Here is a 15,070-nt window from a genome sequence, read left to right as displayed (position 1 = left end):
GATCCGCCCCTGCGGACAGGATCCTAGTAAAGTATAGAGTTATGCAAAATATAATAGAGTGGCTTAATGATCGAGAGCTCAACGGAACATTCACAGAGTGATCGACTTAAAGACCGGTCGAGATATACTCAGTAGACAGTATTCTAATAAGATGACCGGCTAAAAGACCGGCCAAAATGTACTCAGTGAATAGTAACATAACGAGAAGGTCAGATTAAAGACCGACCAAGATATATGTAGTATAACATACGACAAAGTCACTTATACAAAATACAACTGAACGTCTCAATAGGGCGGCCAATTTAAGGATCGGCCGAGTTATATTCAGTAAATGTTCCAATCAAGCGGTCAGCTTAAGGACTAGCTGAGATATATTCAGCAGGTATTCCAATCAAGCGGCCTACTTAAGAACTGGCCGGGATATACTTATCAAATAACATTAGCCCAACAGGGTAGCCAGCTTAAAGACCAGCCGAGGCATATTCAGCTAACAACATCATCCTAACGAAATAGCCAGCTTAAGGACTAGTCGGGTTATATTTAATTGATCACAACATCTCAACAGAGCGGTCGGCTTAACGACCGACCGAGACATGTTCAGCAGACAACATCCTAACAACCTGGTATAGTAATAATTGTGTGTCAGAGAATATGTAACGCCTGAAAATTCTCAAAATTATTTTAGAAATATTCTATGATTTTTCTGGAATTTTAGAGTATTTTTATGGAATTTTTAGAATAGCGGAAGTAGCAAAAATAAATAGAGAACGAAAATAGCCTACGCGGGTTTGGAACCCGATACCTATTGGATCCTACGACTTAAAGTGAACTCTAGTAACCAGGAGAACCCAGCAGGGCCGTGCTGAAAGGAAAGGGAAACAATTGTATTTAAGTTAGAGTTGGGAGAATTAATTCCTTAATATAAATAGGGAATTAAGTGAGGAGTTTTAATTATTATTCGTAACTTTTCCTCTCCCAAAAACCCTTGCACGCCGCCCCTCTCTTCTCCCGTTCCTCTTCTCGGCGCCAACCACAAGCACACCTAGGGCTCCATCCCTAGGGTCCCAAGGGCTCCTTCCGGCGACATCTAGGATACGGGGACGCTCCCCTCCGCGAGAGGAACGCATAGACGCGAGAAGATTGTCGAGAGGATCGTCTTCTCCGGAAATCTAGCGATTAGAATCGTAAGAAATCTAGCACAGGAGGTAAGAAACCCCTCACCTGCAGTATAAGTAGCTTCCGTATGAATTTTATGCTTCAGTTTAGTAGTATGTAGATTTTCGGCACAAAGGATGCGAATTAGCACATACCAAGTGTTCGATTAAATTATTAGTACAGTTAAAATGCGACTTAAGCATTTTACTAGCTTAGCTAAATGCAATAGAAGCATTTTTACAGCTTATTTAGTCTTGCTTCAACTTTTACAGGACTAGATGTCCAATGGATGGGCTCCCATAGTCGCCTCTAGGTTCAGATAACCTAGTTCTGGGTTTAGACAACCTAGTAAAAACAAGACAAGAATTATTAGCTTATGTTCAGTATTTTATTTTCTCAGTGGCACTGTACTGGATTAGATATCCATTGGGTTGGGCTCCCATAGTCGTCCCTAGGTTCAGATAACCTAGTAACCCTACTAAATTCGGGATTTACAAACCCGAGTCTAGTTAGGGATGCGCGCACAGTAAGTACAGTTGCCGAGCCCAAACAGCAGCATGATTATTATTTTGATCTACTTATGAATATAGTTTTCAAACATCACAAATTAGTCATGTGAGTTCAGTTCAGCTTTAGCATCGGATTAGTATTAGCTTAGCTCAACTTTTGTATCCGTATAGCTTTCTGTTGATACAACATGATAGTTTATGATTAGCTCTATTGTTATGATCAGCTTTGCTTCTATGTGTTATATGTCATGCCATGCTTTGCATATTCAGTATGTATTTCAAATAGCATGTTTTAAAAACATAATTTGCATCGTATGCATGTTTTGTGAGGTAGATGGTTTCTTACTAAGCTCTCAAGCTTACAGATACTATTTTTCCTTATACTGCAGATAAAGGTAAAGGAAAGATGGACTAGCGGAGGTTGGAGGTCAATGCAACGAAAATGTGTCTGTGAAAAAGGAGTTTGGAATGAAGATCTTAGGGATTTAGCAAGTTTAACTATTAGAACCTTGTTACTTTTAGTTTTCGCATTTCAGTTTGCTTAAAAGTCATGAATTAGTGAAATATGCACCATGCCATGTTTAGAATGCTAGTTAATTGTTGTTAGAATGCATTTTAGTTAGTTTAGAATGGGTATATGAGAATTTTGCTCGGACCAGGGCTGAAATCAGGTTTTGATATGAAATCAGAAACCCCGATCGATTAGCCGATCGATTGGAGGCTTCTCGATCGATCAGCTGATCGATTGGACAGCTTATCCCGCGAATAGAATGTGTCTGGAATGATCAGTCGATCGATCTAGCCGAGTTTCGTCGCGAACAGAAGGTTTGTGGATCGATCCGAGCTGAACCCGCGTACAGCGCGTCTTCGAATCGATCACTGGATCGACTGGACATACTGGATCGATCGACCGATTGATCCAGACACTAGCTCCCGCATACAGTAGGGTCCGGAATCGATCACTGGATCGATTGCCCAACCTGGATCGATCAGTCAATCGATCCAAATTAGTCTCCGCACACAGTAGCGTGCTGGATCGATCCGTGGATCGATCAGAGGCCTAGTACTAGCCGAAACCACCTTAGTTCAACCCCAGATGACAGCAGAAACCTAGAACACCCTTTCTGTTGGAGTGTATACTAAAAGCCTAGCTTTTGTATATACATTTATAAGAATCACATTGGTCAAGTGTCGACATTTGTATATACCAAATGTAGATGTTCAATTAATTTATATTGTAGATAACATGGTGTGTGGTGTCACACACAGAGGATCATGTTATCAGTACCTTATAAATTATAAACAGTAGCTCACGACCAAGATGGAAAGGAACAAACCATTGGAAGGTCGTAGTGTAATTAGATATTAGTTTATCTTAACTATATAATTACACTAGTACACTTAGAGTGTATTGAGTAGGACCATTAGAGGTCGTTTCTTTTATACTGACTTTATAAAGAAACAAAGACCTCAGTTATTATGGAAGTGTGTGCTCTTAATCCTAATATAATAACAAGCACATATATTTGATATTTATTTCTTTAATTTATCAATGGGTGAGATTTAGTTCGATAAATCAATAAGCCCGATAAGTTGGGAAATGATATCACTTATAGTGTGTGTTGTTGATTATAGAAGGAAACTGTGTCCTAGTGATCTAGGTTGATAATGTTCCCAAGAGGAGCTCATAAAGATTGTCATGTTAAACCCTGCAGGTGGACTTAGTCCGACATGACGATAAGGTTGAGTGGTACTACTCTTGGACTAAGATATTAATTAAATGAGTTGTCAGTAACTCACTTAATTAGTGGACATTTGACATCTTAAACACAGGGAGACTAACACACTCATAATAAGAAGGAGCCCAAAATGTAATTTGGGATTGGTGCGGTAGTTCAATAATAGTTCTTTAGTGGAATGAATTATTATTGATGGAATTAAGTTGTGTGTTAGGCGAACGGAAGCTTAATTTCATCGGAGACCAAAACCAATTCCTCCTCTCGGTCCCTATCGTAGCCTCTTGTATATAGAGATTTATACCACCACATACTCACCTTCTTACCCAACCAATAGGGGCCAAGCTAAGCTTGAAGCTCAAGCTTAGGGCCGCCCAAGCCTGGAGGTTTTAAGGTGGTCGACCAATAGCTTGGAGTCCAAGCTTAGGTGGCCGACCACATCATATTAAAAGGATTTTTATTAAAATTATTTCTTATGTGGATATCATAGTTTTAAAGAGAGTTTAAAATTAAATCTTTCCTTTTAAAGCTTTCTAAAAGATTAAGAAAAGATTTGAAATCTTTCCTTATTTGTAGATTGAAAGGAGATTTTATTTTTAAGAAAACTTTTCTTTTAACCATGATAATAATTTAAAGAGAAGTTTAAAAATTAAATATTCTCTTTTATTAGTTTCTACAAAAGATTAAGAAAAGATTTGATATCTTTCCTTATTTGTAGATTGAAAAGAGATTTTAATTTTTAGAGATAACTTTCCTTTTGGAAATTATCCACATGTTTAAAAGAAGAATTTTAATTTCCTTTTTATTAACCAATCATGAAGGGATAAAAATTATTGGAGAAATTTTTATAAATTTCTAGAAACAAATTAGGAAGTTTTAATTCTTGTGTGAATTAAATTTTCCTTGTTTTGGGGAATTAGAAGTGGCTGACCATTATTATTAAAAGAAGAAAATTGTTTTTTTATTAAAATAATTTTTCTTTTTTATGACAAAAGAATTAAGGAATTTTTATTAAAATTTCCTTATTTGCCAAGACCAAGGATTATAAAAGAGGGGGTAGAGGTGCCTTCACGGGTGAACAACTCTATTATTCTTCTCCTCTCTTTTCCTCCTTGGTGGCCGGCCCTAGTTTCTTCCTCTTCTCTTCTTCTTATGGCCGGCGGCAACCTCTATTGGAGCTCTTGATGGTGGCCGGTTCTAGCTAGGAGAAGAAGGAGAGAAAGGTGGTTTTGTTTCTTGCATCCCTTGGAGCTTGGTGGTGGTGGCCGGACCTTTACTTCACTTGGAGAATTGTGGTGGCCGAAACTTGCAAGGAAGAAGAAGGTGCTTGGTGGTTCTCATCTCGGAAGATCGTTGCCCACACAACGTCCGAGGTTAGAAGAGGAATACGGTAGAAGATTAAGAGGTTATTTTTGCTTACAAAGGAAGGTATAACTAGTAATTGTTTTCCGCATCATACTAGTTTTTCTTTGTATAGTTATTTATGGAAATACCAAACACAAGAGGCATATGATTCTAGAGTTTTCGAAATAGTTTTCTTTTCGAGTTTGTGTTTTCTTCTTTTTCGAATTTGTGATTCGATTGTTCTTTTTGGTTAACCTAGAGTTATTTAAGGAAATAAATATTAGCTTTCCTTAAAAGGTTTTGCCTAGGCGGTGGTGGTTGCTCCCATATCCAAGAAGGTCACGTGCCTCGCCATGCAGTCCTGGAAGCCAATTTTGGAAATTAATATTTATGGAATTAATAACTTAGGTAGATTTGAATCAATAGTGTTAAGTTCCGCTTGCGATTCAAATCTAAACCATTAAGAACAGATAAGTTAAATTTGGAATCAATGATGTTAAGTTCCGTCTGCGATTTCTAATTTAACTTTTAAAGAACACAATAGGTTATTTAAGGAAAGGTTCGACACTTGTACAAAATTTTTTTGTACAGTGGAACCAGTACGTTTTCTTAGGACTAACCAACACTTTCTAGCATAGCCACAGTAATTCAAGGGGTAGTTCAAACATTAAGCACAGATAGTATAGTTATTGACAGAAGCATATGCATTAGTTCAGCAAAAATTTTAATCAGACCAGCTTTCCGCACCTGAATTAGACAGCATATTGTGACGATCGGCCTTACAGCCTAGCCAGTAGAAGGCGGGTCGTTACAGAATATCCTTCTAGAACCTTCTTCAGGGACCATCGTGTCCCCCATCAGCAGACTAATTATAATAGCATATTCCTTAGGTCACTCCAGTGATAACAGAAACTATAAACGACAAAAGGAGTATACCCCTGGGTCAGCAGAAGATTCCTTGGACGACTGTGATTGTACCCTCTTTTTTACCTAACAACTTCTGACACACTTTGCCACCTCATGATTACAGAGATTATGTGAGGTGGGATACAAAAGGGGAGTCCTCTCTATGATGAAGGTATGCTCACTAACATCTGCAACTTTGCTCTTGCGTCCGCATTCTTACTATTCTTCATTCGCTCGGACTGGGACTAACTTGAGCATCGAAGGGTCTTCACCAGGGGCTCCCCCTGGTTTTAAGGCGCTGATGTTTTGTTAGACCGTCTCTGTGTGTGTAGGATCGAAGAAGAAGCTTCTTTTGAAGAGAAAGGTCTTCTGACGGTCAATCTTTCATCCACCGTGCACAACGCATGATCTTACCAGGTCTCAAACAGGATCAAATATCATATCATAAGTATAAAATTTTACTATTCTTTCCACAATTAAAAAGGCCTCCACACAACTTTTTTTTATGGATTCTACCATACAAATCACATATTTTTAGTTATTATTTTTTATTTAATATCTTTATATAATTTTATTTAATATTTTAATTAATTAAGACCTTTAATTTAATTTATTTATAATTTTTAATCAATAAATTAATTAACTTATGTTTTTAATTTAATTTAATTTATAATTTTCATTTAATATTTAATTAACTTATGAATTTTAATTTAATTATAGTAATTTATATATATATATATATTAAAAATATATTTATTTTCAAAAGATAGAGTACAACTTTAATTAATACTAATAATTTATGAAATAAAATATTATAATTAAATGCTATATTTAATAATTAATTTTTAAAATTAATTTGAAAGGATCAAATATGTAATATTATCTTATCATTAATTACTTCACCTTCAAGAGAAAAAAAATTGATTTTTTAAACCTACTATTAAACTAAAAACCTTAAATCTCACCTTTATAATCATTCAAGCATTTTTAGTGAAAATTTTTAATTTTATAAGCCTTTGACAAACCTTACATTTAATATGCTCTTGTATATATATGCAAATGAATCTAAAAATTGCCTCGAGAATGAATCCACTCATGGATGCCACAACATTGATTCCAAGCATCAATGTAATAATATATCTGTTTGAAGCAATCTTGAGGGTCTGTTGTGATCATGAGTTTTGATATTTGAGAAAGAGTTTAAGTTAGATTTACCCTTATATTTGATATATCTATTTGAGTGTTGCTACAGCGGGGCCGACAAGAGGGGAGGGGTGAATTGCTTGCAAAATAAGAACTACCCTCCTCGTGCTTTCAACTCTTAAAATAGCAACAATTAAATAAAAGCAAATAACTGAAAAGAAGGAAAAGACTCAAGGATTTGACTTGGTTACAACCTAGGTGGTTGTTAATCCAAGGCGTTAAACAACTCTACTAGAAATGTTTCCTTCACTGTGGGCGGAGAAGCCTTTTTACACATTAAGAAATCTCAGATGTTGCTAGGAATTGAATACAGAGTTGATTGAATTATTTCCTAGCTCTAGGGGCCTTTATATAGCTCCTGAGAATCTTATCTCGACTCTTGAGGGCGCCTCGAAAGGGGTTGAGGGCGCCTCTAAGGGGATAAGCCGATAAAACTTTATCCGCTCGCAAATGGTCTGTTTGACCCAATTGAGGGTGCCTCCAAGGGCATTGAGCGTACCCTCAATACTGTTGAGGGCACCCTTAATACTGTTGAGGGCACCCTCAATGCAGTTGAGGGCCCCCTCACTCTGGTGAGGGTGGAGGTGCCTCAACAGTTGTTGAGGACACCTCCAGCTGCTTTTCCAGCACTTCTTCGTCTTCTCTTTAGCTTCCAAAGTCCAGATAGCTTGGGTGATTATGGCCAATTGAAATAGGGCTCACCCTAACTTAATTTTCGGCCTTCTCCTTGAGTAGACTTCCGCTCCGGCTTCTCATCCTTCGAACGTTGCGTACGTTCTTCTCGTTCATCGGTGTACTCTTCCGTAGATCTTTCGTCCTTCGGACGCACCGAGCCCGTCGGCTCCCTTCCCGTGCCATCCTTCTCGCTATTGAGAAATTTCCATAAAATGTTAAAAAAAAACTTGTTAAAGCATTGTTTAATTTTTATTTTCATGCTTTATCAGTAAGTTAATTAAACACTTTATTTCAATATTTTGACTTCCAGGCAGTGGCGAGACACTAGGCCTTCTTGGTTATTGGAGCAACAACCACTTTCTTAGACAAAGCCTCATAAAAAAAATTCACTATTTAAGTTTTCTTGCTGAAAGCGCTAACTTACAAAAATTTAATCTAGAAAAGATTTTAGAACCCAGTATAGGTTCCTTCCTACTGGATTAATCAAAAACTTATGGGGTATATAATTTCTGGGAATTTTTCTAAGTTGTCCTTGGTGATGTTTAATGTACCAATTTAATTTCCCATAAGTTCTAAGTTTTGATTTTTGAAATTTATTTAAGCATGCATGATCATTTTTCAATTTTTCAATTTCAATTTTCAATTTTTCATTCTCTAATTTTAGATTATCATACATTTCTAGCGGGCATACTTTTGCTAAGTTGAATTTTAACTCATTATTTTTCCTTTCTAACTTAACTCAGTCTTTAGTAAGCACTTAAATGAAGCAAAAAGACTGTTTAGGGGTTAGCACACGTACCTGACTTATCTCCATTTTTGATGCTCCCGCTTCATCATAGTTTTCTTCTTCTGATCCTCCCCCTTCATCTATGCTCATCTTTGAGCTGGTTTCTTCTTCAATTTGATGGTTGGCCATCAGTGCTACTCCTGAGAAGACTTCGACTTATGATTTGGAGGATGATGATTCATCCCATGTAGCCTTCAGACTCTTGTGTTTAGTGGGCATTGGTCTTTGGGACTTCTCCTTGTCCATTTTCTTCAACTTTGGGTAGTCATCCTTGATGTGTCCTTCCTCATTGCAGTTGTAGCATCAGACCGTCCTTCTGTTGCGTTGATGCTTTCTCTATTGCGATCTAAATTTATTAATTTTAATAAACTTATTTAACTTCCTTACCAATAGTGCCACTTCATTTTCATCGATCGATACTTCGGGGTCGGGATCATTCATCTCAGCTTGTAGGGCAACATTGAGATTTGAATTCTCTATTTGTTTAGGTTGTGCAATTCGAGACTCGTGAAGTTCAAAAGTTGAAAACAAATTTTCTAGCGTACTTACCTCAAAGTCTTTAGAGATGTACTATGCATCTACTAAGGACGCCCATTCTGGGGTTCTTGGGAAGGCGTTGAGAGCATACTAAATCGAGTCTCGGTTTGTTACCATTTCTCCGAGATTGTTTAGTTGAGTTATCAGCTCTTTAGTTCTGGCTTGTAGTTGCACTACCTTTTCACCATTGTTCATCCAGAGATTTGTCAGCTGAGTCCAGAGGATGTCATGCCTTGCTAACTTCACTTCTGAGGTGCCTTCGTGAAGCTCTAGGAATTTTTTCCAGAGGTCTTTGGTGGAGTCATACCTTTCGATCCGGCTTACCTCTTAGGGTGGCAGGACGCTGAGTAGATAGAACTCTTCCTTTCCATTGGCCACAAAATCAGCTTGCTCCTTTTTTGTCCAGTTGTATTCTTCCTTGTCTTTAGGGGATGCAAAATCATATTTCATAATTAAAAGAATATCAAACTCTGTTTTGAAGAATACCTCCATTTGGCATTTCCATGTAGCAAAGTCTCCGTCAAATTTCGGGGGATGAATACTTGCACCGCCCATCATTTTGATCTTTGTTGCTTCAGATGGCGGTTAGTCATTCTGAGGCTGTCAGGCTCTGATACCACTTGTTGCTGCAGCAGGGCCGACAAGAGGGGAGGGGTGAATTGCTTGCAAAATAAGAACTACCCTCTGTTGGGATCTAGCGCGCTAAACACGTGAAAGCGCAGCAGAAAAATTACTAGATCCTCTTATCCAGCGGATCCATGTGAAGGGAAGAAACATTTTCTGAAAATAATCTATACTAAGCTACATGATAGGATTATACCCTTGATGCGTGCACATGATCTCCTGACAGCTCGGATCTCAGCATGATCACACGTTCGCGCCTCTATGATATCTACACGAACAAGCCTTGCCTTTGATTGTCTCACAAACAAAACAAGATGGAAAAGAAATCACAAGGTCGTGCTAGCAACCACAATGGTGATTTCGGCCAAGAGGGGGAAGGAGGAAGAACAACAATGCCAATGGTCTCAACACATGAAAACTCTCTTCAAAACTTTTTAAAAATATCATCTAAAATGATATTTATAACCATCCCATGGTATACCAAGAGTCTCCACCCTTTCATCTTCTAATCTAATGGCTCAAAATTAACCATCCAATCCAATGGTTCAAATTTGACCATTCAACTTCCTTGGTGAACTCGAGTTCACCCAATGAGTCCAACCCATTGATTCTCAAGAAACTTGACTCAATCCAACAATTGGATCCATTTGAGTCTAACTCAATGAGTCAAATTCGGATTACACTTAATCCATTGATTTATCACATGAACTCATCTCCATATCAACTTGTTCTTTGTGTGTGACCCTATAGGTTCTCGTAATGTAGGCAACATACCCAAATCAACATTTGCGATACATAAACAATGAGTGACATCTAGCAAGACATCATTGCTACCCAAGTGACGAGAAAGTCAAGATCCGACCTAACCTGTCCGTGGCTATTATCTTGTATGACTTGGTCTCTCTATCCTTGATATCTAGATTGATCAATGAGGTATAGACCGTGTCATCCTCTTATCAATCTTTATGTTTCTTGATCTCCAAGTAGACACACTTATCAAATAAGCGCAATATCTCATATTGACTCATTTACGCATGACCATGTTTTCTTGTGTCCTACTAATCAAGGGGCCCACAGATATCACTTTCATCATATGGAAGGGATAGATCCCATCTACATCACTCACATCCCTCGCCATAATTCATTGCATACCCAGTTATCGACTTTATAGTCCACCCTGTTACGGGTGACGTTTGACGATACCAAAGTATACAACTCCTTATTTAGGGAATCGTAGAGACTTCAGGTCTAACGACTATTCATACCAATAGTCACATGAGAATGTTTATGACACTCATACGACGATCCATGAAATATTCTCATGGCGGGTCATTCAGTATATATTCTCTAATATATACCCATGTGTCAACCTGATATCTCATATCCATGACTTGTGAAATCAAGTCATCCATTGACCTACATGCTAGTCTCAATGCATTAATATTATCCTTGTATATTAATGCTTGACTAGGAATAATTAAGAATAGTGTTCTTTACAATATCTCACTATCAATTCAATCAATTGATATATTGTAGATAAGAACCTACTACCAAGGACATTATTATATTTATTCAATCGGCACTGAACTGCAATAAATATAATAACCAACTTTGCCTTTTATTAATAATGATATATGATACAAAATGAGCCATTTACAATTATCTCATAATTGGTACTAGGACTAATACTAGCACCCTCCTCGTGCTTTCAACTCTTAAAATAGCAACAATTAAATAAAAGCAAATAACTGAAAAGAAGAAAAAGACTCAAGGATTTGACTTGATTACACCTAAGTGGTTGTTAATCCAAGGCAGTTGAATAGCTTTACTAAAAACGCCTCCTTCACTGTAGGCGAAGAAACCTTTTTACACACTAAGAAAGCTCAGATGTTGCTAGGAATTGAATACAGAGTTGATTGAATTATTTCCTAGCTCCAGGGGCCTTTATATAGCTCCTGAAAATCTTATCTCGAGTCTTGAGGGCGCCTCTAAAGGGGTTGAGGGCGCCTCTAAGGGGATAGCAGATAACATTTTCTCCACTCATAAACGGTCTGTTTGACCCAGTTGAGGGTGCCTCCAAGAGTATTGAGGGCGCCCTCAATACTGTTGAGGGTGCCCTCAATGCAGTTGAGGGCGCCCTCACTCTGGTGAGGGCGGAGGCGCCTCAACAGTTGTTAAGGGCACCTCCAGCTACTTTTCCAGCACTTCTTCGTCTTCTCTTTAGCTTCCGAAGTCCTGATAGCTTAAGTGTTTGTGGCCAACCGAAATAGGGCTCACCCGAACCCAATTTTCGGCCTTCTCCTCGAGTAGGCTTCCGCTCCGAACGTCATGCACGATCTTCTCGTCCACCGGTGCACTCTTCCATAGCTCTTTCGTTCTTTATACATACCGAGCCCGTCGGCTCCCTTCCCGTACCGTCCTTCTCACTAGCTGCATCTTCCGCTCGACTTTCTGCGCTCCTAAGCTCCTGTACACTTAGACACAGGGATCAAAACCAAACAGGACCTAACCTAACTTGGCTGATCACATCAAAATAACCACGGGGTCAAACATTTGAGTTGTGCAGATTTACAAGATACACATATGACTTAGCTTAATGGGTTCGGGTCCGGTGAAGGATAGAGTATCCAAGGGACAATGGACAAGGCAATGATATGCGTAGATTGTATACTCTTGTTTAGCATGTTTTGACACACATTCACATACTTTGCACATACTTTATCTATACATTTTCGTACTTCCAGCTTTGCTTTTAGCATATTTACTCTTTTTGTTCGGAGATATACTTTTGTGCATTTTTTATACACAGGAGTTGATTTTGGAGAAGAAATAATGTCCGAAGCAAAAATTACAAAGGAGGAAGGCACCATCCTTGAGTGCCACACGTCCCTCCTATGGGGGGTTGCCTAGGCCGTGTGAAGATCACCACCCGTGTGGTTGCAGTAGGAAAAGGAGTGGCCATGGCCGTGTGAGTTTCACACGGGCGTGCCAAATTTTGAAGTCAACAGGAGTCAGGTCGTGTACACCACACGACCTTGCAAGCACTCCAGAGTTGAAGCAGTGCATGGCCGTGTAGATATACACGACCGTGTAACATTTCTAGAGGCCAAGAACACCCTAGCCGTGTGCACCACACGACCGTGTAGGAGCTCCAGAGTCAGAGGCAGTGCATGTCGTGTAGATCTACACGACCGTGCAAGGGGAGCAGTGGCAGAGCAGGCCATGGCCGTGTCTCACACACGGCCGTGTGAGACAGGCAGAGAAGGGAGTAACACAGGCCGTGTGAGCTTCACACGGTCGTGTCTCGGGGCCGTGTGGCGCCCAAACCCCTTCTCTATTTAAGGCTTTCTTCATGATTTGAAAGTGGATCTTCTCCCCTTTGGGGGAAATCAAGATTTGGGCGTTCCTCCACCTTCTTAGAGGGATTTTCTGGCGATTCGAGGGCAGATCTTCATCGTTTCGACTCCGGGAGCAAGGATTGGATCTGAAGACCGTTCTTCATCGTAGATAAGCTTTCTTTCTCTCATTTCTTGGATTTAGGGATCAAGAATTCTTGTAATCTTTATCTTTTCAAATTTCTTTCCTCCTTCTATGGATTAGATATCTTGTTCTAGGATGGAGGGAGTATTTGTAATGAAGATTTGATGTAAAACTCTTGTGAATTTGCCAATTTCCTATTTTAATGATTTTGTCCTGTTTTGTATCCCTTTGATCTTGTGTGGATTGTTGTGATTCAGACCTAATGCCCATTCTTGATTGAATGTTTGAATACCTTGTGGATCTTGTAAAGATTACTTCTCATTCGATTTTTGAGAGACGTTCGTGACATGAACAAGCCTGTGTAAGGACGTTTGAGAGATGATCTTGAGGGTAAAATAGAGTTATTCAAGGGGGTAGGATAGATTATATGCGTTCATATCTTATATCTTGATGCGGTTGAGGAGTTATGAATTCTTATGTTGATTATCCGAGGGACGCACGTGACAAGCAAGCCCGTGTAAGGACAACATAGATTCATTCCTAATTGATCACATTTAGGTATAGATTTCAGTCCTAGGCCGGTTGTCTATTGCAAGAGGGAACCGACAACCTCCTACAAATGATGGACTATTGAGGAATAAGATTTGGTAGATCATTTACATTGAATAATCTTACAAAGCAACCGAAACTCCTAGAACATACCTTTATCATAACCCTTATTCTTGTTTCTTATTCTTTATGTTTCTATGTTTTACTTTGCATAGTTGTACTTTGCTTTTGTCAATCCATTGATTAGTTGCTTAGCTAACTCGTGTTGAGACGTCTTTAGTAGTTATTCCAGTCCCTGTGGATACTATATCTTTTATTATTACTTACAACATTTCCGTACACTTGCGGAACATCAATAAGTTTTTGGCGCCGTTGTCGGGGACTGCACTATAACATTAGGGATTATCAATTGAGTTAGACTAAACATAACTTTTTTTTTAATAGCATAGTTGAAACTAATCTTTAGAATTATGTTCTTCTTGTATATCTTTTTACTTCTTGTCAATTCTTTTTGTTGTAATTCTAACTTTGCATTTTTTATTTCTAACTTGTCTAATTTTTCTCTGTTTTTCTTTTGATTTAGTTACTTTCTTCCTTTTTCTTTTGAGCATATATATCTTATAATCTTGTTCTTGTGCATGCGAAGAGCTAACTTTGTATGAGAACTTCTTCCTCTAGATCCATAAATAGACAGAACATTTTATAGAAGAAAAATTCTACAAAGATAACAAACAGAACAAGAACATTCTAGCATGACTAATAGACCACTAAAAGATTATGCAACACCTTATGCTAGGAGTTTTTGATCTATTATTTCAAGACCTTCAGTTAAAGCAAATAATTTTGAGATCAAACCGGCTATTATTTCTGTGGTGCAGCAAAATCAGTTTGGTGGAGGACCGCATGAAGACCCAAATCAACATTTGGAGGTATTCTATGAGATATGTGGCACAATAAAAATGAATGGTGTTCCTTCTGAAGCAGTGAGATTATTATTATTTGGATTTTCTTTGAGAGATAGAGCTAAGCAATGGTTAAACTCTTTAGCTCCAAATAGCATCACCACATGGGAACAATGTGAGCAACTATTTCTTGATAAATTCTATCCACCAAGTAAAATGGATCATATGAGGAATCTCATTGCAAGTTTCAAACAAACTAACTCAGAATCTTTATTTGAAGCTTGGGATATATATAACAATATGCTCAGACAATGCCCACATCATGGTTTGGAAAAGTGGTTAGTGTTGCACACATTCTATAATGACATCAATTATCATACCAAAGCGTCTCTTGACTCAGCTGCTGAAGGGGCACTAATGAATAAAAGTCTAGATGAAGCTGAGGAAATAATTGAAAGTGTAGCACAAAATCATCATCAGTGGGCAAATGAGAGAAGTGGTGGCTATTCTTATTCAAACCCAACTAAAGCATTAGGGAAATTTGATGTTGATGCAGTCACTCTAATGTCTGCAAAGTTGGATGCACTTACAAAGAAACTGGAAAGTATGGGGACTAGCACTAATACAATCAATGCCATTGTAACTACTTGTGAAGTATGTGGA

The 15,070-nt window shown here is 38.3% G+C and overlaps 1 pseudogene; it reads right to left on the bottom strand.

Moving 5' to 3' along the window:
- Positions 1–14,638: 14,638 nt before the first annotated feature.
- LOC122003285 lies at positions 14,639–14,736 on the bottom strand (annotated as a pseudogene).
- Between the last annotated feature and the right edge of the window lie 334 nt (positions 14,737–15,070).

Source organism: Zingiber officinale, chromosome 7A (assembly GCF_018446385.1).
Source record: "Zingiber officinale cultivar Zhangliang chromosome 7A, Zo_v1.1, whole genome shotgun sequence".
Taxonomy (NCBI): domain Eukaryota; kingdom Viridiplantae; phylum Streptophyta; class Magnoliopsida; order Zingiberales; family Zingiberaceae; genus Zingiber; species Zingiber officinale.
The sequence above is the reverse complement of the archived record's forward strand: the minus strand, read 5'-3'. Positions and strand labels throughout refer to the sequence as shown.